Source organism: Schistocerca piceifrons, chromosome 1 (assembly GCF_021461385.2).
Source record: "Schistocerca piceifrons isolate TAMUIC-IGC-003096 chromosome 1, iqSchPice1.1, whole genome shotgun sequence".
Classification (NCBI taxonomy): Eukaryota; Metazoa; Arthropoda; class Insecta; order Orthoptera; family Acrididae; genus Schistocerca; species Schistocerca piceifrons.
In genome coordinates, this window is record NC_060138.1 from 308,008,433 (window position 1) to 308,036,142 (window position 27,710).

Genomic DNA, 27,710 nt, shown 5'->3' on the forward strand with positions numbered 1-27,710 from the left:
AACTTTAATCCATCCTTGTGGTGCATCGCTATTGACGATATAAGTGAGACTCCATAGATACATGCAATAAACTACTAATGGCGCCTTGCTAGGTCGTAGCCATTGACTTAGCTGAAGGCTATTCTAACTATCTGCTCTGCAAATGAGCGAGGCTTCGTCAGTGTGCATCGCTAGCTACGTCGTCCGTACAACTGGGGCGAGTGCTAGTACGTCTCTCTAGACCTGCCGTGTGGTGGCGCTCGGTCTGCTATCACTGAAAATGGCGACACGCGGGTCCGAGATGTACTAATGGACCGCGGCCCATTTAAAGCTACCACCTAGCAAGTGTGGTGTCTGGCGGTGACACCACACTATTAGCACCGACAAACAATACAACGCTCTCCTAAGCTGTTCAGGAGGCAAGAGAAGAGTTGTCACTGAATAATAGATTCATCCGGATACTTGTTGCCTCTATTCCCTGGTGGCTGAATGCAATTGTAGACGAGGATGCGACCTTGGCAGGGTACTGAATTATTCTCTTGTTAGGGAGTAGAATTCCAGGAGACTGTGTTGGATCCCATGGGGGCCGGCCGGAGTGGCCCAGCGGTTCCAGGCGCTACAGTCTGGAACCGCGCTACCGCTACGATCGCGGGTTCGAATCCTGCCTCGGGCATGATGTGTGTGCTGTCCTTAGGTTAGTTAGGTTTAATTAGTTCTAGGTTCTAGGGGACTGATGACCTCAGGTGTTAATCCCATAGTGCTCAGAGCCATTTGATCCATTTGTCTTACGATTTTGTCAATGAATTTCGTTCTGGCCATTTGCAAACAGAATAAAGAATACTTACAAACCACATGATTTCTCTAGCAATATCAGAACCAACTTGTACAGCAGCCAGCGCACTGAAATTCGAGCACGTTTCCACTAAGCCAACATGACACTGATGCGGTATGTACGTTATTAGTCTGATGAAACATCAAACATAATTAATTTGATTTTCTAATCCACCTGCAAAAGCAAAAAGTTCCAGAAACATTCCTCTGTAATAGCTCATGGCTGCGTCAAGATCTGTCTTAGTCGTTCCAGCAGAAAACACTGAACAAAACAGTTCTATGTTAAGTTCGATTAAGATAATTTAACTTTATGTAACAGATTTACATATGCATAAGAGCCTGATGATGAGGAGCAAAACATCGCAAAATGTTAAATACAAAATAAATAATTAAACTGCTTCTCTTTGAGTTGCTTTGTACTACACCAAAGAGAGAACCTTCTTCACGTTCTTGATTCCTCAGTAGCTAAGTGCTCCTAAAGCTGTAGCCTTAGTCTCGAATCCCCCAGGAATAGTACATTAAACTGAGACGTTGCATGGGGGCTTAATTAAAATGCAATAATTTTATTAGTTGTGTATCCGGTTACGAAGTCTCGTAAGCGGTTGGCCCTGAGTAGTATTAGCACGCAATCTGACTGCATAAAATAACAATAAAGAATGAAAGAAAATTTCCGTTAACACAATTGATTAATTAAGTCCCCTGCAACTATAAAAGCTACGAAAAACAAAGCACAAGTGTAACTGTTCTGTGTGTGATAGTGTGATTCAACGTACATGTATCTGACACGGTTCTTCCTCAATACGACAAGATATTTTAAACACCATTTACAATGAACTAATTGAAAAACCAGAAATACTATAATTGCACATAGAAACCAGAATTACAAGTCTGACACATGAACACGAGCCAGATGCTTTGTTGACTGAACCTGTGACCAAGAGGCATTGTCATTAAGGAAATGAGGAATAATATTTTTTTTGTTACCTCCTAGTATATATTGACGAAAAATACACTGTGACCATTGCAACATCTTCCATCTAAACATTACACCAACCGAACAGCATCTACTGTCTCGCCCAACAGAACAACAACTGCACACGACATGCTCTCACTAGTACTGCTCTCGACATCCTCTCAACAAGCACTGCCCGCGACAACCTCTGAACTATTACTGCCCAGTGGAGGCGGCGGAATAATAATCTTTGGCGCATTCTCTGGCGCTGTGACTCAGTGTAGTCATCTTTCAACTTTTTCCTTCTCCTCAATGTGAACCGTTAAAGACCGCAACGAACTTAAGTACCAGTTTACTATGGAACCCTTAAACTTGCTCTGCAGTGTTGTGTAGGTAGAAAAGTAGTTTTTCATAATCGTCAGGTGACTGATGGAGTACGCCACGTCTCATTGATTATTATTTTATAATTCATAGGTGCTTTTCTGTCACTTATTCTCGCAATTTTTTGAATAATGAACTTGGAAAAATGGAAACATTGGATAATTGCCATTCAGAATATTCATATTTATTTTTCGTCATACAAACGGCAGAAAACCCATTCAGAATAATTGATAAGAAGCTGGTTAGTTGAGATATAAATCAGCGTTCGGTGTCATAAATTACGAACATCCACAGTGGGTGTCGTGGTTGGGAGGAAGGAGTTTGCATGAACGACAGTGTGATAGAGCCTAACACTTGTTTATCGCCACGCTAACGAGGTGACAGTCCTGTGACAGAAGTTAAGTCATTGGCAGAAGGATGTGAGCGTAGAGCATTTTGCAGCGACTGACTGGCATACACTGTGACGGTATTGCGTATAGTCTAAGAGGATAGTGGTGTTGATGTTATTCTGTTGAGCAATTCTTTCACACATAGAAATCAAGTATGGCCTAAAATCTAGTAATTTGGCGTTATGATTCAGCGGCATGTGGATAGACTCTGCAAATTCTACAAGCGGTTGTATTTCTTTCTCACCGTAATAGAACTGATGATGTAAGGAAGAATTCCGATTAGAGTTCATAAAATTGTTTATTAAAACACGGCAGGATTCGCAGTTTTAAGCCTCATCATCAGGTGAAAAATTTAAAAGACCATACGCACACCCATCGCTCCTAATCAAAAGTTACTATTCAGAGAATGTGCTGGTGAGCAAAAGGTAAAGGAGATATGCCCCATTCTCAAAAAATTTTCCTGCATCACTATGACAGCAGGCCATTAAGATTACTACGCCAAGAAGAAACGCAGATGATAAACGGGTATTCATTGGACAAATAGATTATACTAGAACTGACATGTGATTACATTTTCACGCAATTTGGGTGCATAGATCCTGAGAAATCAGTACCCAGAACAACCACCTCTGGCCGTAACAACAGCCTTGATACGCCTGGGCATTGAGTCAAACAGAGCTTGGATGGCGTGTACAGGTACAGCTGCCCATGCAGCTTCAACACAATACCACAGTTCATCAAGAGTAGTGACTGGCGTATTGTGACAAGCCAGTTGCTCGCCCACCATTGACCAGACGTTTTCAATTGGTGAGAGATCTGGAGAATGTGCTGGCCAGGGCAGCAGTCGAACATTTTCTGTATCCAGAAAGGCCCGTACAGGACCTGCAACATGCGGTGGTGCATTATCCTGGCTGAAATGTAGGGTTTCGCAGGGATCGAATGAAGGGTAGAGCCACGGGTCGCAACACATCTGAAATGTAACTTCCGCTGTTCAAAGTGCCGTCAATGCGATCAAGAGGTGACCGAGGCGTGTAACCAATGGCACCCCATACCATCACGCCGGGTGATACACCAGTATGGCGATGACGAATACACGATTCCAATGTGCGTTCACCACGATGTCGCCAAAAACGGATGCGACCATCACGATGCTGTAAACAGAACCTGGGTTAATCCGAAAAAATGACGTTTTGCCATTCGTGCATCCAGGTTCGTCGTTGAGTACACCATCGCAGGCGCTTCTGTCTGTGATGCAGCATCGAGGGTAACCGCAGCCATGGTCTCCGAGCTGATAGTCCATGCTGCTGCAAACGTCGTCGAAATGTTCGTGCAGATGGTTGTTGTCTTGCAAACGTCCCCATCTGTTGAGTCAGGGATCGAGACGTGGCTGCACGATCCGTTACAGCCATGCGGAAAAGATGCCTGTCATCTCGACTGTTAGTGATACGAGGCCGTTGGGATCCAGCATGGCGTTCCGTATTACCCTCCCGAACCCACCGATTCCATATTCTGCTAACAGTCAGTGGATCTCGACCAACGCGAGCAGCAATGTCGCGATACGATAAACAGCAATCGCGATAGGCTACAATCCCACCTTTATCAAAGTCGGAAACGTGATGGTACGCATTTCTCCTCCTTACACGAGGCGTCACGACAACGTTTCACCAGGCAACGCCGATCAACTGCTGTTTGTGTATGAGAAATCGGTTGGAAACTTCCCTCATGTCAGCACGTTGTAGGAGTCGCCACCGGCGCCAGCCTTGTGTGAATGCTCTGAAAAGCTAATCATTTGAATATCACAGCATCTTCTTCCTGTCGGTTAAACTTCGCGTCTGTAGCACGTCATCTTCGTGGTGTAGCTATTTTAATGGCCATTAGTTTACAATCAGCTGTATACGTGCATATCGCTGTTCGAAGACATTTGTCACAATAATGTATATCCTCTTGTACTTATGGAACTCTACTTGTGTGTGTATTTTGAAACAACAGATTTTTGTGTGTTATTCTTTGAGTGTGCATCGCACTAAAAGACCTAGGAGCGCTAATAGATATTCTTTTAGATTCAGCATACGAGACTCAAAGGCAGTACGGAAAGCCACCAAGCAGTAATTGTTATTGCTTGTGCAGTTGATTATTGCAGCTCTAGTAATATATTTCTGTCCATTTGCAGCGAGTACAGTTGTGTTATACTGTGTCCTCATTTTGATGGAGTATAATAACAATAGCGTGTGAGACGACTGAAATATGGAAACCTGTGTAACATAACTTAACGGCTTTCATGTTTGAATTAGTTCGCACCATGTTATTTATCATATTGTACCACGTACTTCTAACAGATCCATATAGTACATTCGAATAAACGTTTTTACAAACACTGTTCTCAGTTACTCTCTTTGACAGTTGTTCTTGGTTCGAATTCGGGGACATTAACTGCATCTTATTTGATGAATAAATTTCAGGAAACCGCTGTTAATAACTTCACTTAGTGACGCTGTCATAGTTAACATTACCACTATTATCGCCCAGCTTAGATATAATTTTCTTTCGGTAGATCAATAGTGAGGAGATCCTCAAGAATGTAGAACATGTCATAAATCAAGAACACGGAATACAGGTTAACAATAGAAGAGGTATACTAATCTTCCGTTCTGCTCCCATGTTAAATGGTCCTGATGGACTTGGAATACAGTAGAGCGTCGATTATTCGAACGTCGGTCAACCGAACGACCACTTAACCTAACTGTGTACTCGCTCGCACCTGTTACTCTCCCACTCTACCGTCCATCATCCCTCTCACTCCCAAACAAAGTTTCCCACAGTAGTCGCCGCAGTGGGCCACCGCTGGCGGAACATTTCTTCTAATGGGGCCTTCACAAGGCGCTGCTGACCGGCCAAGCCGCCTGACGCGGTGTTTCAACAATCAGCACACTTCTGTTGGCTTGGCACTGGCAGTAGAAGTAGCGGCAGTATCAAAGCTGTTCACAGCAACAGCTGCGCCAGCTTAGAGTTGAGGCGTGCCGCTCCGCGCAGTTTGAAGGATTGCGCGCCCCCAAGCAGAGCATCTCAAGGTGCAGTCACCTTCTGTTGTCTGTTACGACCACTTGTGTGCTGCTGCGTGAAGAAGTGAACTTGACGATACAAAATGCTTAAACGTAAACATGTTGTCCTTTCTATAAGGGACAAGTACGAGATTATTTTTGTTTAATAAACTGTGCTACATACTATATATTCCTACTGAAGTTGCCTTTGTATGTTAGTTTGTAATACTAAAAGAGAGCCGGCCGGGGTGGCCAAGCGGTTAAAGGCGCTACAGTCTGGAACCGCGCGACCGCAACGGTCTCAGGTTCGAATCCTGCCTCGGTCATGGATGTGTGTGATGTCCTTAGGTTAGTTAGGTTTAAGTAGTTCTAAGTTCTAGGGGACTGATGACCTTAGAAGTTTAGTCCCATAGTGCTCAGAGCCATTTGAACCATTTTGAACTAAAAGAGATGCCTGTTTTTATGTATAAATTTACTGTACAGTACTTCTTTTTGGCAAATAAACATATACAGTTCGATTATCCGAACAAACCAGTTTTCCGAACACTCATGAGCCCCAAGCACTTCGGATAATAGACGCTCTACTGTAATTAAAAAAGGACATACTTTCATCTAAGAGCTAATAATGAACTTGTTTCAAAACAAATAAATGTATAACACATGATGATGTTCCTATGATATTTCTTAGGTTATTGTAATCACACATCATCAAACACAAAATCGGTTAACAATACTTACCGACAGGCTTACTGCGCGGGAGACGTTGAAAAGTCTCATTTTACGTAACATTTACACAACTGGTTCGACAGTAAAATCGTTGATGGAGTGGGAGGCGTTGGAAAACCAATATTTCTTTGGGTTCTTCTTAAACAAAAGTTTACTAGCATTTAAACTTTTAATGGCTGTTGTCAGTTACTGAAAACGTTTGTTGCCTAATAATGGACGTCTTTCTTGTTAGTATCCACAGTTGCTTGAACAGAAATCAGTAGAGCATTGTTGTGTTGACACCATTAATAATTCGGAATACACACTTTTAGGAGAACGTCCTCGCCGCAATTGTAACACCGGTTCCCAACAGATCACAGAAGTGCTGTCGGGCTTGGCTAGTACTTGGATGGATGACTGCTTGGGTATGTCTCCTTAGTCATAAAGAATTGGATAAGGTTCAAATGGTTCAAATGGCTCTGAGCACTATGCGGCTTAACTTCGGAGGTCATCAGTCACCTAGAACTTAGAACTAATTAAACCTAACTAACCTAAGGACATCACACACATCCATGCCCGAGGCAGGATTCGAACCTGCGACCGTAGCGGTCGTCCGATTCCAGACTGTAGCTCCTAGAACCGCACTGCCACTCCGGCCGGCAATTGGATAACGATTATTTGTCAATTAATGTGCATGTCTCGTGGAGACTGCATGTTGGTCTCCATGTTGATATAGTAGAGTACGTATTATCAGCTTGTAGGTCGGAGTTATGTACAAAAACACTGTGCAGGTCGGTAGCGCCTGAAATGTGCCGAGGCCCCAGAAACACCCGTATGAGCTACTGTGCGTTCAGGCCGGTGTCCCGCGGAATTTCAGTGTGAGGGGTGCCGGTGATTTGCGAGCCGGCCTGCCTGTGATTCCCTGCAGCTGCCGTCTGCAAACAGAGCCCCACCCACGCCGCCGCCCCTCGGCACCCCGCTGTCACTGCAAACAGCGGCTCGTTAGCGGGGCCGCCGGCTGAGGGCGCTGCCCGTCACGGGGTTGCCGCCTTCCTGCGACGACACGTCAGCTGACGTCCCGGCGCGCCACCTCTGCACTCGTCAGCACTTCTCCTAAACTCTCTCTCCTGTCGCGGACATCATTAGGTACCGCTCGCATTTCACGATCCAAAGGTCGATGTCATACCAGCAAAATTCTTCTTCGTGTGCGACAGCATCACACTTAATATTTTAGAAGCTTGCTGTTAGCCTCACGTTATCTGGATGGTTGTATGTTGTGCGCCGTTGCATTTATATTACACTGATGAGCTAGAGCGTTAGTGACGACCTACTTTTGGATCACAATATAGCAGCAGTTCTGGAGTCGAAAAGTCTGGTAGGTTCCAGAGGCATGTAGCACAAGATGTCTACATAGGCCCCGCAAAAACGAAGGGGTTATTTGCTGCGGAATCGCCAATGCCCTGGACGGTACGCTCTGAAACATTAGTGCTTGCACCAATAGTGCACTGCTTGATGCAATAATTCACCAACACCCGTTTGATTTTACGGCAAGAAAAAAGGAATAAGAGTGAGATAGTGTTAATACTTTCACCCTTCTTTACCTCCTCTGCATTACTGCAGATGACGTGTCACTGAGGCCGGCTGCGGTGGTCTCGCGGTTCTAGGCGCTCAGTCCGGAACCGCGTGACTGCTACGGTCGCAGGTTCGAATCCTGCCTCGGGCATGGATGTGTGTGATGTCCTTAGGTTAGTTAGGTTTAAGTAGTTCTAAGTTCTAGGGGACTGATGACCATAGATGTTAAGTCCCATAGTACTCACAGCCATTTGAACCATTTTTGAACGTGTCACTGAGCACATTTGCACCGTGCATGCAGTACACGTGAGGTGCCTAGTTGTTTCCACTGCCCTGTGTGGAATACATAAGCTTTTGTACACTTCACTAACCTGCTGTCTTCATGATGATGATGTCCCCAGCGCAGAAAACAGCACACAGGTCGTGGATTCTTTTTCTTGAGGCTGAAATTAACTTCGCAACGAACTGCTGCTACGAATGAACTATAACTCATTTGGAATGACACTCGCGTTTTTATTGATATAGACACGACACACTATTCTTGGTCACAACGTATTGAACATATCTTTCCTTAGTCATTATATTTGGCTAAAATAACATGAAATACATCCTGCCACAGACAACACGTCTGTCTACTGGAACCGTCAAAACTGGAGAATAAAATTCCATGAATCAAATACTACTATTACAGACAACATGTCTGTACCTAGCGACGGTCGGAGCCGTAGTAAATAAAATTGCATGAAACAAATACTGCTATCACAGACAACATGTCTGTCTACTGGAACGGTCAGAACTGGAGAGCCGGACTGCCCGAGACACTTCGCGCGTCAAGCCAACAAGGCGTGACCCGAACGCCAGCGAAGTGCATCGGCAGTAATATCGTCAGCGTTTTGTTTTAGTAATACTTTGATTTTAATAATTTTGAAATGACTGATTGATAGCTGGCTGTTGAGAGATGTTTATTTAAAAAAATGAAGTAATTTGGATGACAGGTTTAATTAATAATAGCAACTAAAGTTTAACGTTTTGGCGCCCTACCGCCGAACACAGCAGCCAATCACAGAGCAGCAGCATCATGCAGGCGGTCTTTCTCACGGGAATGGTACCGAATCTAACAACTGTCACCGGTACCTCATCCCACATTACGTCATCTCTATGCTTCTTGCATAGAGTCTGTGTCGCCTGGCCACCAAGAGCTGTTGCAGGACGATTGATTCACGGATCCACTTATATGGCTCCTTCCGTGTTCAGCGATTTTACGACTATGACGAGTTGGGCCTGAAGATGGCATCAATGTAATGCCGAAACTGGTAGCAGCACATAGAAGTTCATAAAATAAAATAAACTTCTACAAATCATACAGCTGCTGGTAAATTACTGCATCAAGAAGTTAATGCCAGCCGTCGTCCCGCGATCCATAATGGATCAACGAAGAATACTGTACTGTGTTGTCAGGTCTGCCACAGATGGTTGAACAACTCATTTTACAGATTGGGCAAGACGGCGATCTTCATCTTCTGTGGGGAATGGTCATCCTACGCCTTGAGGGCTACTTTTGGTTTCAGAGTCCTTCAGCCACTTTCCACAGATGCTCACGACAGTAGCACACGAACATCTAACGAGGTTCGACGTTTCGAAGATGATCGTTGCCAGGCGTCGGTCTACAACAATCTGCCCTTAGTGGAAGTCGCCTATGTCAATGGATCCTCCCTTTTGGATCCCATATCGTCACTACAACGGTTTCCCGTTTGCCTCTGCTCCGTTTATATGCGCTCCTTACTGCGTTAAGTTGTCGCAGCGCCGTATTTGTTAGAAGGCTTCAGCTAAGTAGCTTTCTCCAAGCACTGCCAAGAAAATTTGCAAATGTGCAAACGCCAATAAAGTCCAGCTATTACAAAAAGCAAAATGGCGTCTTGCATTATGAAGCTGCCACTACTAATGCACGAGCGAACTGTCGAGCGCTGACTGAGACAGAAGACTCTGGAAGGCTGCGGCTGAAGTTGTAGCTCAAATGGTGCAAATGGTTCTGAGCACTAAACATCTGAGGTCATCAGTCGCCTAGAACTACGTAAACCTAACTATGGACATCACACACATCCATGCCCGAGCAGGATTCGAACCTGCGACCATAGCAGTGGCGCCGTCCGGACTGAAGCGACTAGAACCGCTCGGCCACACCGGTCGGCTGAAGTTGTAGCTACGGCCGGCAGAGCGCGCTCGTGGTGGCAGCCGCTGAAGGCGTGCATCAGTGGGTGCGCATCACTGAATCCGTGAAACGTCCCCTTTGAACAATTATACATGACTGTGCTTAAACTGACACACAATATTTTGTTAGCGCAACGCAATCTGACTCTCAAAATTCCCTACAAAAGAATGGCCCTGACTAACATTAAACTATACCTTTCACAAATCACTTACCTCACAAAAATCTTCGCTACTCAAGCTACTGCAATACAGCGAGCGCCACTACTGCCAGCTAAATAAAAGATTCAAACTATGGAAGGCACTAACTACTGATAGGGATAGTTAGCAAATGAAAGATATTAGTAGAGAACAAACAATGTATTTACCTTGATATCATCATATATAAATATAGCAGTTGATGACAAATTACAAATCTCCGCCATCTCTCTCCCCACATCCACCACTGCTGGCGGCTCACCTCCAACTGCGCAACGCTACGCGCTGTTCACAGCCAGCTGCCTAACACTACAATGGCGAGTATTACAACAATGCAAAGCAGCCACAGACTGCACACAGCACAGCCAGTGATTTTCATATTGAGCGCTACGTAACGTTGCCAATAAGAAAACATAAACAGCCTACTTACATCCGATACGTTCCCGCTCGACAACTACCGGCCTCTGTCGGGAACGTGCGTTTCTATTGCCAACAGAGAGACGACAATGAGGATTATCCTTTGACGTAATACACTAATTTTTGTGACAAGTTAGACTGGCGACGCTTGTAAACAGTGATTTCAGACATGAGTCTGGTGCTGTGGAAGTGGATCCGAACGTTTTAAAGAAGAAAGTAGTATAAACAGACAACAAAATCTCTTCTACAAAATGTGATCGTTGGATTCCTCCGTAAGCAGTATGTCAGTTTCCAGTCATCAGGTATCGATATTTTTCGGCTTTTTATAGAACGACAGAATGATGAGAGCGCAAAGTGATCTCAGGCTCCCCACATTCGGCGTGGCACAGAGAATGGAGCGCCTGCGGAAGTCCGGAGTGCAGGTTCTCTGGCTGAATATTCATGAGCACTGACTGACCCGCTCGAGCCCTCGGTCAACACTCGGACGTCATGGAGAGCTGGAGCGGCCAACAAATTGGCGCCGGCGCTGATGAGCGCGCGCAGCCGCGCTGTTTGCTCGCTGAGGGCGGGGAGGGGGTGGACGGCCGGCTGCTGGCTGGTGGTTGATGGTTGCTGGCTCAGCTGATCAGCTGCTCCTGCCTGCACGTGTGGCTGCTGTCAGGGGAAGCAACACAGTAGCTGGCAGTAAGCTCCACAGGCACATCCTGCAGTTCTTGTTAGGAACCACGATGCTGCTGCAAAACTGAAAGTGGCTTTAGTTTTCGTGTCATCATTCTTCTGGATCATTTAATTCGACACCCACAACTTACTCTCCAGCGTCCATTCCTTGGTCGCAGAATAGCAACTGCACCTAACGCCCCGATTACTTGTTGGATCTACACTATGTGGTCCGCAGATCGTGGTCTTGCAGCAGCGCTCTCGATTCCCGCGCACTGGGTCCCGGGTTCGAGTCCCGGCGGGGTCAGGGATTTTCCCTGCCTCGAGATGACTCGGTGTTGTTGTGTCGTCTTCATCATCATCATTCATCCTCATTAAGGTCGGAGGGAGGCAATGGCAAACCAACTCCGCTAGGAACTTGCCTAGTACGGCATTGCGGGTCTACCGCATCCTCCCCTACGCTCCTCGGAGTATGGGACCTCATCGTCATCGTTGTCGTACACAATGTGATCAAAAGTACCTGGACAGCTTCAGAAACACACGTTTAGGTGTACTGTGCTACCACCTATTGCCAGATATTCCATATCAACGACCTCGGTAGGCATCAGACATCGTGAGAGAGCAGAATGGGGCGCTCCGCTGAACTCACGGACTTCGAACATGGTCAGGTGATTGGGTGAAACTTGTGTCATACGTCTGTACGCCAGATTACCACACTCCTAAACATTCCTAGGTCTAATGTTTCTGATGCGATAGTAAAGTGGAAACGTGAAGGGACACGTACGGCACAAAAGCGTACAGGCCGACCTCGTCTGTTGGCTGACAGAGACCGCCGACAGTTTTCCAGACCATCACACAGGAATTCCAAACTGCGTCAGGATCCACTGCAAGTACTATGACAGGTAGGCGGGAGATGAGAAAACTTGGATTTCATGATCGAGCGGGTGCTCATAAGCCACACATAACGCCGGTAAAAGCCAAAAGACGCCTCGTTTGGAGTAACGAGCTTAAACATTGGGCAATTGAACAGTGGAAAAAAGTTGTGTGGGGTGACGAATCACGGTAGACAATGTGGAGATCCGATGGCACGGTGTTGGTATGCCGAATGCCCGGTGAACGTCATCTGCCAATAGTAAAATTCGGAGGCGGTGGCGTTATGGTGTCGTCGTGTTTTTCATGGAGGGGTCTTTCACCCTTTCACCCCTTGTTGTTTTGCGTGGCACTATCACAGCACAACCCTACATTGATATTGAAAGCACATTCTTGCTTCTCGCTGTTGAAGAGCAATTCGGGAATGGCGATTGCATCTTTCAACACGATCGAGCACCTGTTCATAATGCGCGGCCTGTGGCAGAGTGGTTACTCGACAGTAACATCCCTGTAATAGACTGGCCTGCAGAGTCCTGACTTGAATAATATAGAACACCTTCGGGATGTTTCGGAACGCCGACTTCGTGCCAGGCCTCATCGACCGACATCGATACCTCTTGTCAGTGTAGCACTCCGTAAAGAATGGGCTGCCATTCTTCAAGAAACCTTGCAGCACCTGACTGAACGTATGCCTGCTAGAGTGGAAGCTGCCATCAAGGCTAAGGGTGGGCCAACACCACATTGAGTCCCAGCATTACCGATGGAGGGCGCCACGAACTTGTAAGCCATTTTCAGCCAGGTGTCCGGATACTATTGAACACATAGTGTATTTGAGTCTCTAACTTCCCCTATATTTTCAACCCTATACAGCTTCCTAAAGAACCACGGAAGTTATTCTGTGTGCTGGCGTACATGTGGTCAAGGCTGTTACGACTACACTGCAGAAGTTTCGCTGGGAAGCCCTTACACATCCTCCATACAGTCCCGATCCCTCCCAATGCTTTTGGAGAACTGAAGAAAAGGTTTCGTGGCCGTCGATTTGCTTCGGATGAAGCAGTGCATGCCTAGGTACACTCTTGGTTCCGTAGAACAGCAAACATGTATCTATCGAGACACTGACCGTCTTGCTTCACAGTACGACAAATATATTAACAGTTGCGGTGATTACTTTTGAAATAATGAACACTTTACTTACTTTTTTGTAACTACCCCTTTTTCATTTGACTACCCCTTATACGAAGGACAGACAATAAAGAAGTCGTAAACTGGGATAAAGACAGCAGAGCTGCATGTATCAACCTGAAATTGATTTTCCTTTTCAACATGCTCCCCTTGTAAACACTTTTCCCATCGGTTGACAAAACGTTAAAAGTCTGGTGCATAGAATTCTAGTGGCAGCGCTCGTGTCAAACGAGTGACCTCTATGGATATAATCAGTTTATTTGGTTTCTTAAACTGCTGCAGTCCACAAGACGGGAAAACAATGTCCTACCACTGAATTACCAGAGCGACCAGTAAGCTCCTTCTTGGTGACTTTTCTGTTGTCCGCTGCGGAATTCCTGTATCCAGTTGAATAAAAAATTCCATGAAATACATTTATAACCATATACGGGACGAATTTTACTATGAACAAGCTCTGCGGACATTTCCTCAGCTCACAAAAATCGCGTTGTTCTAGTCGGGTAAACACTCATAGCACATCTGCCGTCTGTGTTTGACTGCAGATCATTAATCATTGATCGTGGAATGCTGCCAATCGGCTATCTTCTACGTGACATGTACTGCGCCTTCTAGATACGTATAGGCGCGAAGTTTTAAACGCTATGCCATATTCTGGGGTTTGCGACGTCTTTATTGACTCAACCCCGTATTTTTGTATCAAATTTGAGGTACAAAAAAGTAACAAAAATATTTGTATCTCATGTTTTGTCTGACTCTGCTAATGTAGGAGAGCTGTTCAGGAACTACGGTCCGATCTGTCGTGAAATGGAAACCACAGTGAAAATCAAAAAGTCTTATTTGCAGCAGTTAGCTACGTCTTCCAGTTACTTCTCTAGATAGTCGCCACTCCTACGAAGATATTTGACGTAGCGTTTTAGCAACTTTCCAACACCCCCATCGTAGGAGGCAGCCACCTGTACTTTCAACCAATTCTCTACGTTTACTTGCAGCTCGTTGTCTGTGCCAAAATGCTGTAGTTGGCATTTCATGCGAACAGAGATGGTAATCAGAGAGAAGCAATTCCGGACTGTATGGTGGGTGATCGAACACTTGAATTGAAAACGCTGCAGGAGAGTCCTCTGCGCCCCTGCATTTTTTGGCCATGAATTATAATCAATAAGGAAATACATTACCTTTATGTTGGGGGTGTTAGCGTCATGAAATCAGGCGGAATATCTCACAGGCACTCATACTCGGCGGAAAGAAGAATAATTTCCGTTTAATTTTCAATGCCTGCAGTGAGGATTCATTGCCATCTTTGCACCTTCATGCCACATTGAATACAGCTACTGGCCCAGGAGTGGCATCTTCAGTCACATGCGTTTGCAGCATGTTGGTTTTGGTAGGCGTGACGTGAGGACAACAGATATTGAAGATGAAGTGATCCATACATTTAACAATGAAACGTGCTATAGCCCGTTGTTTGGGAACAGGTCACTTGTCTATTTGGAAAGCAATGCTCGAGATCAACCTACATGTATACCGTCGCCAAAGAACGGTGGTTTAGGATCATCTGATTACTGACGTCGTATGCGGGTTGTGCAGTTTGCGCACACCAAACAGTGAGTGATATTGTCTTCCATACAAGCGTTTCATTTACAGATGAGCCCTTCTTTACACACGACGAGTATTTTAACAGCAGAAACAGCCACATGTGAGACGGTGAGAACCGGCAAGCGGTTGCTGTTAGGCAGTGAAAACGTAGTGTGTTGTGGGGTGATCACTCTGTTGTATAAATAATTCAAAAGCCAAGATCGCTTAAACACTGTTTACTAGATGACCGGTTTCAACACACTAAAGGTGCCGTCATCGGATCTGTGAAGATATAACATGGCAGGTTTGAGGGAGGGCTTACATGAGTTAACTATGTACATTACTATTAGTACAGCACCACATAATGTAACTTAATATGCATAAATCATTTGGATATAACGTTAAATGAGGCAGGCCAACTGATATAAAATCATTGTCTTAGAAGTAAAAATTAAAAAAACAACTGCTCTCATGGTCATTCTGTTCCATTAGATATATAGAACCGAAGTCACAAGATAAAACTATTTGACACTTGACCGCAGCTTGCTGTTACGTTTTTGTTAGATTGCACCAGCGAAGGTGCCCCGTGAACATTTGAGCGGGATTGATGATAATTATCTCCTAGGACCTGTAATACTGCCACATACACTGTCCACTGCTTTCGCGCGTCAAATAAAAAGTAGGGAAGTGACTGGACCAATCAAGAAGATGTGATGCGACGTCAGAGAGCTCTACTGAAAATTGACGGCAACGACCACGATTAGTACAAATATTTTGCCACCCAGCTTGGTTGTAATTTGCGAAATGCCCTGAACACAAGTTGACAGGAGCGTTTCCCCGGGCATCTTACGACTGTAAACATTGGAGCGCGGTGGGGTCGTGAAGTACTAGTTTTGGTGCCGGTGCACTGTACACCAGATAGGAAATCTCCTCTGGACTGAGAGGGAGACTAGGTGCATTAATAATGTCTGCTCCTGGAGATACCCTTGCGCAGACTTAAGAGTGTCACTGTGATCTGGACAGAAGTTAGATTCTTTTCGGAATTTATGTCATCGGGTTTCATCAGCTGTCATCGATCATCGCTGAACCCAGCAGTACAGAGGTTAGACTGCTGTTTGCTTTCTACACACTACCTGAGATCTTGGTGCTAAAGTATTGGCGGCGCCAGCATAGAAGGGACCCGTAACTCTAGCTTTGGCGCTACTGTACCTTCAACTTTGTATGTGAATTTTTCAGAGAGTTCTCATTTCCGATCGGCATTCTGTCGCACACTCAGGGTTTGTCACTATGTTGATTGACCATTTCATAATACTTTACCGCATTTACTATTTCTTAATAGGACCCTTTATAAAGAAATTGCCAACTACTTATTCTCAAAACCATCAGTATGTGTCATTGTTCTATTAAATCATTGTTCAGTGAATCGCACGTTTACATGTTTATTAGGTAAAATAAATCTCTTTGTGATATTTAACTTGTTTATCATTTAGTAGTCAGATGACAAATTTCATTTCCCGCCCATTTTTGTAACTATTTAGCATAGAGATTGATTAGTAACTTTATTAAATTGTAGCGTGTGTGTCACACTTTTTACTATTCATCTGCAGCGTCATTTTAGTAATTCTCTTTGCGTTCATTTCTCCATTGTGCTTAATTTAAGTGGTAATAAAAAAGGGGGTTGAATGTACAAGTAGCTGTCATTCAAATTCCTTAGGTGTTCTTCACATTTGGGCGGGTATTAAAATGGAGATCTGTGGCATGTATTGAGGCACAGGGCGGACTGTTTGAACCATTCGTGTAAACTGTCAGAACATGCCTAATAATAATAAAAAACGACTATTTTTGTGCAGATAGTTATTATTTATTTATTTAACCTGATCTGAGCAGGGCCATCTGGCTCTCTCTTACAACAGACCTGGATTTCACATGTACAGTACCCGTTATACATCACAGTTACCTATGAAATAACAAGTTTAATACGAAAAATGAGTACTAAAATGATTCGAGGGCCTATAACGACAATGTGAAAAAATTATACTGACTGTAAACTAATAAAGTTAACACTGGCAGCACTGTTACTACTGTTCCTGCTGTCACTAATAATAATAATAATCGTAATAATAATAATAATCCCCCCAATGAACGGTCGGTGGTGGAGCTTGCGTGCCTCGGCGATACAGATAGCCGTACATAGGTACAACCACGACGAAGAGGTATTTACTGAGCTGGCAGACAAAGGTGTGGTTGCTGAAGAGGGGCGGCAACCTTTCCAGTAGTTGCAGCGGCTACGGTGTGGGTGACTGACTAATCTGGCCTTGCAGTATCAACCAAAACGGCCTTACTGTGCTGGTAGTGCGAACGGCTGAAAGCACAGGGAAACTACAGCCGCAATTCTTCCCGAGGACATGCGGCTCTACTGTTCGGCAAAATATTCTGGAGGTAAAGTAGTTCCCCATTTCTGCCTCTGGGCGGGGACTACTCAGAAGGATGTCGTCGTCAGGAGAAACAAAACTGGCATTCTGCAGATCGGATCATGGAATATTAGATTCCTTAACCGGACTGATAGGTTAGAAAATTTGAAAAGGGAAATGGATAGGTTGAAGCTTGATATAGTGGGAATTAGTGAAGTTCGATGGCAGGAGGAACAGAACTTCTGGTCAGGGGCTATAAATTAATAGTCAAAAAAGGGTAGTGCAGGAGTGGGCAGATGATGAAGAGATTCAAGAAATTTTTTGAAGGACATCATCTTTACGCCAGTGACTGTTATAAGTTTTTATTACACTATTGTAATTTCGGTATTAGGCCATTATCAAGTGCTGATATTATGGCTTTAAGCCATGTCAACGTAATCTAAAGCCATAATATCAGCACTTGATAATGGCCTAAGGCCGAAATTGCAATTGTAATAAAAACTTAGACAGTCACTGGCGTAAGGATGACGTCATTCAAAAAAAATTTTATGACTGTGAATCCCAGCTACAAGAAGTGAGATTCAAGAAATTTGTTGTGATATAAGAGAAATCATGCAGACAGTTGAATGAGACGAAGGTTTAATTGCGATGAGGGAATTCGATATCAGTAAAGGAAGGTAAAGAAAAATAGTCGGTGAATATGGACTGAGGGAAATGAATGCAAGAGGAAGCCACCTGGTAGAATATTGCACTGAGCATAGTTTAATCAACGTTAACACTTGGCTTAGGAATCATAAAAGGAGGTTGTATACGTGGAAGAGACGTGGAGGCACCGGAAATATTCAGAATGATTATGAAATGGTAAGACAGAGATTTAAGAACCAGATTTTAAATTGTAAGACATCTCCAGGCACATAGCTGGACTCTGACCACAATTTGTTGGTTAACAATAGATTAAAATCGAAGAATCTGGAAAACGGTAGAAAATTAAGGAGATGGGATGTAGGAGTAGCGCTTTGATTAGTAATCAAAACGGCTTCGGTTCCGGGTTTGAAATCTGCCACTGCTTAAATTTTGATTAATAATCAGCACCGGCATAAGAAGTATCCTCATCCTGCCAACGGCCGTGTCAAAGAGGGCGGAGGAGAGGACAGAGGTTTAGGCACTCACTTGTCCTTGGGGTGGGAAACTGCCCCTAAAGGCGGAAGAATCAGCAATGGTCTACGGCATGAGGATGAGAAGGCAATGTAAACCACTGCATTAAAGACACATAACGTGTATCCACAGGACATGTGGCCTGTGATTCAAAAAGTGTCATAACGATCTGTCCATTGGCAAAAAGTTTCGGATTAGTCCCCCACTCGGATCTGCTGGAGGGGACTGCCAAGGTGGAGGTGACCATGAGAAAAAGATACAGTAACCAACGAAAGGATATCGTTCTACGAGTCGGGATGTGGAATGTCAAGAGCTAGAAAATCTGAAAACGGAAGTGCAAAGGCTCAATCTAGATATAGTAGCGGTCAGTGAAGTGAAATGCAAAGATGACAAGAATTTCTGGTCAGATGAGTATTGGGTAATATGAACAGCAGCAGCAAATAGTATAACTGGAGAAGAATTCGTTATGAAAAAGTAGGTAGCGGAGAGTGTGTGTCACTGTGAACAGTTCAGTGATGGGGTTGTTCTTATCAGAATCGACAGCAAACCAACACCGACAACGGTAGTTCAGCTATACATCCCGATGTCGCAGGTTGAAGATGAAGAGATAGAGAAAGTGTATGAGAATGCTAAAGGCTAACACAGTACGTAAGGGGAGATGAAAGTCTAATAGTCATGGGGAACTGGAATGCAGTTGTAGGGCAAGGTGTAGAAGAAAAGATTACAGGATAATATGGACATGGGAGAAGGAATGAGAGAGGAGGAAATCTAACTGAGTTCTGTAATAAATTTCAGCAAGTAATATCAAATAATCTGCTCAAGGCTCACAAGAGAAGGAGGTATACTTGGAAAAGGCCAGGGGTACGGGAAAATTTCAGTTACATTATATCATCTCCAGACAGAGACTCTGACATCAGATATTGGATTGTAAGGCATGACCAGGAGAAGATAAAGACTCATATCACAATGTAGTGGTTATGAAGCAGGCTGAGGTGTACTCAAGAAGAATCAATGTGCAAAGAAGTACTAAGGAATGACGAGATACGCTTGAAGTTCGCTAAGGCTATAAATACAGTAATGAGGAATACTTCAAATAATTAATTAGGAAGCACAATTGAAGAGGAATGGACATTTATAAAAAGGGCATTCAGAGAAGTTGGAAAGAAAAACTTAGACACAAAGATGGTAGCTGCGAAGAAACAATGAGTAACAGTAGAAATACTTCAGCTGGCCGATGAAAGAAGGAAGTACAAAAGTGCTCAGGGAAATTCAGGAATACATAAATACTAATCACTTACTAATGAAATAAGTAGGAAGTGAAAGGAAGCTAAGGCGAAACGGCTGCATGAAAAACGCGAAGAAAACTAAAAAGAAATAATTGTCGGCATAACTTACTGAACATATAGGAAAGTCGAAACAACATTCGGTGATATTAAAAGCAAAGGTGGTAACATTGAGCGTGCAACGGGAATTCCTCTGTTACCTGCAGAGGAGAGAGCGGATAAGTGGAAAGAGTAGATAACATTAAATCAGAATTTCTAAAATCACTGGAGGAAGTGGCAACAAAATGATTATTCATGTTGATATGTAGAATGTATGGTTCTGGCGATATGGCATGTTAATTTCGGAAAAACATCCTCCAGACCTTTCCGAAAACTGCAATAGCTGACAAGAGCGAGAACCATCGCAAAATCGGCTAAACAGCTCATGCATCCAAGTTGTTGATAAGAATAATGTACAGAAGAATGAAGAAGTAAATTGAGGATGTGACACACTTAGTTTGGCTTTAGGAAATTTAAAGGCACCAGAGACGCAACTCTGGCTTTGACATTGGAAGAAAGACTGAAGAAAAATCAAAACACGTTCACAGGCTTTGCCGACCTGGAAAAATAGTTCAGCAATGTAAAATGGTGCAATTTGTTCGAAATCCTGAGAAAAATAAGGGGTAAGCTGTAGAGAGAGATGGGTAATATACAATATACAATATGTACAATAGCCAAGAGGAATAATAAGAGGGGACTAGCAAGCACGAAGTGCTCGGATTAAAACAGATGTAAAACAGGGATCTAGTTTTTCGCCTTATTGTTCAATTTGTTAATCGAAGAAGCAATATGGAAATAAAATAAAGATTCAGGAGTCGGAATTAAAATTTAAGTTGAAAGGATATCAATGATAAGATTCACTGATGACATTGCTATTCTCAGTGAATGTGAAGAAGAATTACATGATCACTAAATGAAATGAACAATCTAATGAGTACAGAATACTGACTGCGATTAAATCGAAGAAAAACGAAAGTAATGAGATGTGGCAGAAATGAGAACAGATAGAAATACGGGTAATATTGACAAAAAGAAGGGACAGGGTGATAGGGCGTCACTTAAGACATACACAGAGACGGAACGCATCCGCGAACAACTGAGGACGTACACTGCAAGTGCTGCTCTGAGATGTATTGGTTGCCACAGGAGAGGAATTCATGGCGGGCCGTAACAAATCAGTCAGAAGACTAAAGCCCCTCCCCCCCCCCCCCAAAAGAAAGACGAAAAAGAAAAACCCGTGATCAACAGGCTAGTTAAAATTTGTACAGGAACCAGATGGCAGTTATAAGAATTAAGGGACATGAAAGAGAGACAGTGGTTGAAAATTGAAAGAAGCAGGATTGTAGCCTATCCCCCATTTTACTCAATGTGTATACTGAACAAGCAGTGAATGAAATGAAAGAAAAATCTAGAGTCGGAATTAAAGTTAACGGAGAACAAATAAAAACTTTGAGGTTTGTGATGACGTCGTAATTCTGTCAGGGATTCCAAAGAACTTGGAAGAGCAATTGAACGGAATGGATAGTGGCTTGAAATGAGGATATAAGATGAACATCAACAAAAGGAAAACAAGGATAATGGAATGTAGTCGAATTAGGTCAGGCGATGCTAAGGAATCAGATTAGGAACATGAGTTTTGCTATTTGGGTAGCAAAATGATGATGGCGGAAGTAGAGAGGATATATATTATACATTGCAACTGGCACGAAAAACATTTCTGAAGAAGAAAAATTTGTTAATATCGAATACACAGCGTGATTATAATTATAGTTAAACTTCCAAAACGCTGTAGAAATAACACCACTGGTCAAAATGACGTCTAATTGCAACGGAATATTATCGGAGAAGGAGGCAAACGTATGGCAGAAGAAAAAAAAACTGTATGAAAATAGATCAGTAGATGACGATGTATGTGTCATAATACAAGTACGTCAATGAGAACACCTTTTATGCGCACGACCCGTTAAATTTGGTACGAACAGACCGCGTACACGGCTGTTCCTCCTTTCGCCTCTGCGACGTTCGCCATGACTGTCTCAATGCAGGATCGCACTCTGTTTGTAAACCTGTATTACAGGAATGGTGACTGTGCACACACCGCTCTGCAGAAGTTCCGGACACTGAAGGGTTCGAAAAAAAGCGTTGGTCCGATGACTGCCGTGGGTCTGGAGAATATGATTCGGAAATTCGAAAAGACGGGTTCTTTTTCTGTGCAACCTGGTAGATAGGGAAAACTAATTGATTATACGTCAGTGTAAGCAGTGGCCACAGCAATGCAAGAGGAGACGAGTAGTGGTGTGAAAACGTGTAGTGCACGGAGAATTGCCCGAACATTGGACGTACCGCGAGCACGGTGCGTAAAATCCTACGAAACATCCTCTTTTGCTATCCAGTCAAAATTACGCATGTGCACGAGTTGCTTCCTGTTGGCCTGCCAGCTATAGAATATCTTGCTCGCATGGTAATGGACAATGATTGGCCGTGGAAGATTTTGTGGACAGACGAAGCCCACTTCCATCTGACAGGATATGTCAATACGCAGAATTGCCGAATATGGGCACCGGAAAATCCACACGCAAATCAACCAGTACCACTTCATCCTGAAAACGTCACTGTGTGGTGCGGGTTTATGGCATCATTTATCATAGGGCCATATTTTTTCGAAGAGACAGGTGCTTCCGGTCCTGTTACCTGTACCGTCACTGGTAAGTGCTATGAGTGTCTTTTGCGCAACCACATCATTCCAGCTCTCCAACAGCGTGGATGTCTGGATGGGTTCATTTTTATGCAAGATGGTGCATCTCTGCTCATTGCAAATCCAGTTAAGCAGCTGCTGAAGCGCTGTTTCGGAGAATCTAGAATTATCGGCCACCATCATCTCTGAGGGATACCACCTTGATGAAGCGCTGTTCCTGCATGTGGAGAGGCTTCCGTATCCATGTGAAGCTGAGGGCTATGTCGAAGGTAGAGGACCTCAGCCGATGGATCAGACTAAGAGTGTTCCACAACGTCCCATCTTCCCTGTCCACTCCTAGTCCTACCCAATTCCCTTTCTCAAACCAAGGTGTGATACGATCCGTGCCGAAGGGTGCGTGGCACGTGGGACGATGTTTCGCAAACGGGGCCTCGGGGATACTGGGCGACCTCCCTGAGTAAGTAGCCTTTCACTGCGTGAGGTATACGTGGAGTGGACCGTGTAGATCCCCAAATCTCGTTGGACCAATATGAACACGATTAAAGAAAATAAAGGAAAAAAACTGAGGGGCAAATTGCGACCTCAGACACCCAAACATCGGGGTCAAGACCGATGGAAGGCATTTCCACTACTGAATCAGCGCCTACACCTGAGGCAAAAGTGGGGACTGTAACCGAGAAGCTAGACCAGATTAAGATAAAAGCCTTGTCTGGGGCCCAGAGGAGGAAAATACTCAGGGATCAAAGGAATAAGGAAGGGAAAGGATGGCTTCCTAAAGACTAGTGGATGTAATTAAAAGGATTTGAGCCTAAGATCCTCAGGAAAAAAGTGTCTCAGGTTGAAGGGGATACACAGACACCCACAACGTCGAAAACAGGTAGCAAGAAGATAAAGGAGGAATCTCTCTCCTCCCTGTCCAGAAAATACCTGGGCAAGAACTAGGGAAACAGACCTGTGGTACTGCAGTCTCGGTTTTTAGGATGGCAGTTATCCAGGAAGGCTATCCACTGGTGGCCGTCACCCCGCAGCATGAGGAATTGGTACAGACGGCCCTCTTTGAAAAGACTGGGGGGGGGGGGGGGGGATGCTGGTCCAGGACCCAACTTCAGTAGGGTCTATCTGGATAGTGGTGCCCTCGTTGTTGTTTGTGAGGGGGTGCACATGGTGGAATGGCTTAAGGACAAGTTGCCCATGAAATCTCCATGGGAAGATGCGAAGCTGCTGGTCAAGACAGTAGCAGAGCTTCTTAAGACCGCAAAGGTGTCAATATGGGCACCAAAGATCCTTAAGGAAGTCTCTCTTAAGACTCTGTTCGAGAAAATAGGGGCCAGAACCCAAAAGTTTCGATAGAAGACTGGAGAGTGATCAACCAGAAGGTTGGACCAGAAGGACGAACCCTGGTGGTGCAGGTCAGGGAGGAGTCCCTGAAGGCAATGCGGGAGCAGGACCTGAAACTGTTATTAAATTACGGTTCTCGCAGGTACTGTCAGGGTTCTCAAAGACCTCAAAGATGACAGCAAGACGGAGACTGGAGGTGCCGCAGATTAATCTGCAGCACAGTAAAGAGGCGTCTGTGCACCCTGAGCCACTGCCTGTGGAGGCAGGAAGTGGACGTGGCCCTGATACAAGAACCCTGTTTCTATAAAGGGGGCGTATCAGGCCTCGGTGGCACTGGAGGTAAGCTGATCATGCTATAAATATAAGAAACTCTAGAACATGCGTCTAAGTAAGAAATGGAATTTCTTTCACGCTGCTCGCTGGGGTGGCCGAGCGGTTCTAGGCGCTACAGTCTGGAACCGCACGATCTCTACGGTCTCAGATTCGAATCCTGCCTCGGGCAGGGATGTGTGTGATATCCTTAGGATAGTTAGGTTTAAGTAGTTTTAAGTTCTAGGGGACTGATGACCTCAAAAGTTAAGTCCCATAGTGCTCAGAGCCATTTGAACCATTTTTCTTTCATGCCAGTGATAGATTTCTGCTCCAGGGTCTTAGAGACCATTAAAATGCAGCAATGTGAGGAAGTTATCACGAAGGAAATTATGTTGGCCTCAGCATACCTTCCTTACTAAGACAGCTCTCTTCCTCCTTTGGAGGTGAGGAGACTGGTAGAGGCTTGCCATCAGCAGGGTGCGACTCCAATGCCCACAACCTAGTGTGGGGCAGCAAGGACACCAACAGTAACTTCTTGAATTTCTTTTAGCTAACAGCTTGGAGGCCCTGAATAGGGGCAATGAACCTACATTCAGGAATAGCAGAAGGGAAGAAGTAATTGAGATAACCTTTGGTTCCATGATGATGGGCAGCTAAGTCAAACAATGGCATGTGGCGTTAGAGCCTTCCTCATCGGACCACATGTACATTAAACTCAAGAAATGGGAATTAGATAGATCATGACCTATAGTAATCGAAGGAAAACAGATTGGGAGATATATAGGAGGGACCTTGACTTAGGCGTATCGGAAAATAAAGCCTCGGTAAGGTATCCAGTAGAGTTTGAGGAAGTAGTGGAGGCTGTTACCTCTGCCATAGTGATCTCATATCAGTACAACCGCACAAAGACTTGCACAAATAGGAGTGTGCCTTGGTGGAATAATAACTTGGAAACGCAAAGATATGGAGACTGTTGAACAATGCGAGATGTAAGGGACAATGGGCTAAATATCGTGAGGCCCTTGTCAATTACAACCTTGGAATCAGACAAGCAAAGAAGGCGTCCTGGAAGGCATTCTGTGAGGAAGCGGAGACTATGGCTGCTCAAGCAAGACTTCACAGAATTCTCACTAGAGTACCAACCAGTCCAGGAGGTATATTGAGGAAGGCTGATGGGGAATACACAAAGACAGCAAATGAGAAGCTGGAACTACTCCTCAAAACTCACTTTCCTCAATATGCTCTGCTGGACAACACAGATCAGAATGTGATCCCAGAGAGACAATGGCTCTCAGCCACTTGAAGAGAGGATTGGGAATCGGCCAAGGATTGTGTGGACTTTAATAAAATCCAGTGGGCGGTGGGAACATTCCAACCATTGAAGTCACCTGGCTCAGATGGAATTTTTCCAGCTCTCCTGCAACAGGCAGGAGAGAAGCTCATAAGAGTCCTATGCAGGTTTTTGAGGGCTAGCCTAGCAGTAGGAATCATTCCCAATGCTTGGAGGGCAGTGAAGGTGTCTTCATGCCAAGGCCAGGGAGAATTGATCATACCAAGGCCAAGGATATGAGACCAATTAGTCTGTTCTCCTTCATTCTCAAAACACTGGAAAAACTGGTTGATGTACATTGGGGAGAGGAGGCTAATTAAGGCCCTCTACATTCAAACCAACATTCATACCAACCAGGTAAATCATGTGAGACCGCTCTCCACCAACTCGTGGAGAAAGCACTTGACTTCCAAGAAATAGCCCTCTGCACCATCCTGGATATCGAGGGGGCCTTCAGTAACACGACCTTCGATCCAATGGTAAGGGCAGCAGAGGCGCATGACCTAGGGACCACTACATGTAGGTGAACCAGGGCCATGCTTGGATGGAAGGAAGGTAGAGGCTGCCATGATGAATGACAAGATGGTAATTAAAACCACTAGAGGCTGCCCACAAGGAGGAGTTCTGTCCCCTTTATTGTGGAATCTAGCGGTGAACGACCTCATTGAGGAAGTAAATTCCAGACAATGCTTCTGCCAAGGATACGCAGATAACCTTGTCATAGTAATACTTGGAAAATTTGCTGACATAGTTAGTAACATGGCACAAGGAGGATTGGACATTGCGCAAAATTGATGCATCAAACAGGATCTGAGGATTAAATCGAAGAAGGCTGTTGTGGTGCCATTTATGAAGAGGCATATTCAACACTCAAGTTGGAATCCAAAGCTTTTCAATGAAACTCTACCTGTGAAGGGGATAGTGAAATATCTAGGGGTAACCTTAGATGAGAGACTAACGTAGACCCTACACAGTATGAGCATCTGCTCCAAGGCAAAAAGCACTCTAGTGAGTACCAGAAAGGCTTGTGGCAATAATAATAATAATAATAATAATAATAATAATAATAATAATAATAATTATTATTATTATTATTATGGTATCGTACAGACATCGCTTTGCCACACTAGAATTGGCAGACATAAGCGAGAGTTCGCTGCGATCCTCAACGTCGTGTGGGAGGATTTCTAAAGACCACGCTTTGCGTCTCAGAATAACCGCGCCCTTACACTGAGTTCGAAATAGCAAGAAATCTGCCCAGTTCGAGATCTCAGCTGGAGCAGACATCATCATCGAGTACTATAGTGACGGTGAAAGTTTCTCATGAAATGTTCTTTGTAAATGTTAAACACTGTACCTCAAGAGAACAGTTTATTAGTGCACCATATGGTGCTTTGCTAGTCCATTTGTAAACCGGCCAGTACTCCTGTGCAAGGAAGTGTATCAAAGTTAAGTAAATCTTTTATATATTTACCTAATAATGTGAATTAATATTTCACGTGTTCTACTGTGATGAGCCGTCTCCAAGAGCAATGAAAAGACCCACGGTTGTGGTTAAACGTAAGGAGTTTCGCGATATCACAACAATAATGAACATCATGACAGAAGCAGTTGTAAAAAGAATTTAATATAACATTAAGAACGCCACTAATACAATCTACATCTACATCCATACTCGGCAAGCCACCTGACGGTTCTCCCTTCTATTCCAGTCTCGTATTGTTCGTGGAAAGAAAGATTGTCGGTATGCCTCTGAGCAGGCTCTAATCTCTCTGATTTTATCCTCATGGTCTCTTCGCGAGATATATATAGTAGGGAGCAATATACTGTTTGGCTCATCGGTGAAGGTATGTTCTCGAAACTTCAACAAAAGACCGTACCGAGCTACTGAGCGTCTCTCTAGCAAAGTCTTCCACTGGAGTTTATCTATCATCTCCGTAACGCTTCCGCGATTACTAAATGATCCTGTAACGAAGCGCTCTGCCCTCCTTTGGATCTTCTCTATCTCTTCTATCAACCCTATCTGGTACGGATCCCACACCGGTGAGCAGTATTCAAGCAGTGGGCGAACAAGTGTACTGTAATCTACTTCCTTTGTTTTCGGACTGCATATCCTTAGGATTCTTCCAATGAATCTCAGTCTGGCATCTGCTTTACCGACGATTCATTTTATATGGTCATTCCATTTTAAATCACTCC